We start from the raw sequence: 3,324 nt of genomic DNA on the forward strand, positions 1-3,324 counted from the left end.
GGAGGCAATCAGCCTGTGGCACTGCTGAGGTGTTATGGAGGCCCAGGATGCCTTCGATAGCGGCCTTAAGCTCATCCAGAGTGTTGGGTCTTGCGTCTCTCAACTTTCTCTTCACAATATCCCCACAGATTCTCTATGGGGTTCAGGTCAGGAGAGTTTGGCAGGCCAATTGAGCACAGTAATACCATGGTCAGTAAACCATTTTACCCAGTGGTTTTGGCACTGTGAGCAGGTGCCAGGTCGTGCCTGAAAAACGAAATCTTCGATCTCCATAAAGCTTTTCAGCAGATGGAAGCATGAAGTGCTCCAAATCTCCTGATAGCTAGCTGCATTGACCCTGCCCTTGATAAAACACAGTGGACCAACACCAACGCTGACATGGCACCCCAGACCATCACTGACTGTGGGTACTTGGACACTGGACTTCAGGCATTTTTGGCATTTCCTTCTCCCCAGTCTTCCTCCAGACTCTGGCACCTTGATTTCCGAATGACATGCAAAAATTTGCTTTCATCCGAAAAAGTACTGTTGGACCACTGAGGCAACAGTCCAGTGCTGCTCTCTCTGTAGCCCAGGTCAGGCACTTCTGCCGCTGTTTCTGGTTCCAAAAGCACACGCCTGTGCACGGTGGCTCTGGATTTTCTACTCCAGACTCAGTCCACTGCTTCCGCAGGTCCCCCAAGGTCTGGAATCGAGCCCTTCTCCACAATCTTCCTCAGGTCCGGTCACCTCTTCTCGTTGTGCAGCGTTTTTTGCCACCCCACTTTTTCCCTTCCACAGACTTCCCACTGTGGGTGCCTTGATACAGCACTCTGGAAACAGCCTATTCGTTCAGAAATTTCTTTCTGTGTCTTACCCTCTCGCTTGAGGGTGTTAATGATGGCCTTCTGGTTAGTCTCAGTCTTACCATGATTGCGGTTTTGAGTAATGACCAGGCTGGGGAGTTTTGTTAAAAGCCTCAGGAATCTTTTGCAGGTGTTTAGAGTTCACATTAGTTGATTCAGATGATTAGATCTAATAAGCTCGTTTCCGAGAACCTTGGTCATGAATAATGCTAATTTTTTGAGATAGGAATTTTTTCAGGTTGTCAATGAGCTGTATGCCCAAAAACCATCTGTATTAAACAATAAAATACCTTTAAATAGTTCAGTTGGGTGTGCAATGAATCTAAAACATAGTAAGTTGAGATTTTTTATCATTACGCAATTAGGGCAAAATGATTACACTTTTTCACAATATAGCTAATCTTTTTGAGAAGGACCTGTATATTAGTGCAAATGGAATGTCAAAGATTCAGGATACCGATAAAATGATCAACGATATCGGAAGAGCCTGAGATTATACTGCAGCAACTACAGCAGTCATATTGCATATTATCTGGGGCTGTGGAGTGGCACGAAGGTGCACTGTATTTCAATTCCACAATGTTAAATAATAGTTACTGTGGCAACTATATCTGCAAGGACATCATCAATTGTGGTTTTATGGTTTGACAAAAAATGGGGTATACAGTTTCAAAATAAATTTTTTGCTTAATAATTTTAGAGATTTGATGGAATATTTGGTGGGCTTTCCCTGAGACTTGCAGAAATACTTGCATTCTTTAGTGCCTTTACTGTACCAGCAAATGGAATGTTATTGTGCAGTTTATTTATTTTCATTACAATACTTGTTCGGTTCAGGTCAGACATACATTCAACGTTTTCATACATTTATCTTGTCCATCAAAGAAGGACTTTTAATAAAATAGCTAAGAAATGACAAGTGGACACATGCATTGACTCCCCTTTTGAAATTGCTATTTTAACACGTTACACATTTTATTTAAGCAGGTTTTCACTTAAGAAAACTACTAATCTGGTCAACAATAAGTTTAAGCATTCCCTATATCACAAGTTCAACAGTCACATTTCCTACAGGGCCACGGTCCTGCAGAGTTTCAATCCAACCAGCTCCACCACACTCGATCCAGCTAATCAGCCTTCGGACAGTGGCCCTCCAGAACTGAGTTTTGACAGCCCTGCCCTATAGAGTCACAAGAACAACATAGACTGAACAATATTGCAATCATTCACAGCTCTAGCAACAATAGTCTGGTTTTGTGAATAGAAAGTCTATTGTACGGTAGGTCTATTGGTAAATTTGACTTTTCAATGACATTAAGTTTCTGATTTAACATAGTAATGAATATGTTAACACATTTACCTACACTCTTAAAAATCAAAGTTGCTTCACGATCCATGACGAACCTTTTGTCTAAATGGTTACATAAGTAGCTTTAACATCTGAAGAACCTTTCTGTTTCACAAAGGTTCTTTGTGGTGGAAGAATTCTTCAGATTACAAAAATGTAAGAAAAGATGGTTCTTAAGAACCTTTGTACGAATGGTTCCTTTGTGGAACCAAAAAAGTTCTTCTATGGCTTGCTTCAAGCACCTTCTGAAGCACCTTTATTTTTAAAGTGGGGGTAACTGTACATTTCATCATGCAGATGATTTGTATGAATGTTATGATCACAAGATGTGAAATATCCACTGGCCTGGCTCAGTCAGAGTCTGTGTCCTGTCAGTGCTTAGGAAGGTAAAGTAAGTGGGAACTGAAAAAAATGAGCTAATTACACAGTCTCATTTGCGAAAACTGCTGGGTATGTTTGAACCCGCCACAGGGTGTGCGGTAAGATATTGACTTGGTGAAAAGTTAGTTGGAAATTTTTTGGATTAACCACAACAACTGCAGTTATTAGTCAGATTAACTATATGTCCTTAGTTTTGGGGTATTTTAGTGGTGTATTTTCTATAGAAAACGAAAATGCAGAGTAAATACACAATAACATGAAATCTAAACAGATACACAGGACTATGAAATACAAATTTGTTTTCTTCTTGTATCTGTTCAATTTGCCTATGTCTCTACATTAAGTTAAACAGTAAACAGCTTAATTTCATTCTATATGGTAGCCTATCAAGAATCTACAGTAGTGTACAGTAATGCTGGTGACTCCCCCCCCCCCCCCCAAATGAATCAAAAAAGGCTATTACTATACTTAGCAACTTGAATCACAATATAATCACAGGGAAAAGTTGTTGCCTGGTATTTGGTTTGTTTAGAGTTTCGTGTAAGAACTATAAACTGACTAACGCCCCTCCTTCATTAGGGCAGGAGGAGCCTCCACAAATCAAGATGATTTTTTTTAAACGTAAACGTAGTTCGTTGATACACAATTTTATTCCCAAGCAAAACATTAAAAATCATAAACCCATGCATCCAATAATAAATCCACAATGTAGAAAATAGCTCTCCTCAAATTGGCAAGGAGGGTTCGGGC

The sequence above is a fragment of the Cyprinus carpio genome, unplaced genomic scaffold, assembly GCF_018340385.1.
Source record: "Cyprinus carpio isolate SPL01 unplaced genomic scaffold, ASM1834038v1 S000006550, whole genome shotgun sequence".
NCBI lineage: Eukaryota > Metazoa > Chordata > Actinopteri > Cypriniformes > Cyprinidae > Cyprinus > Cyprinus carpio.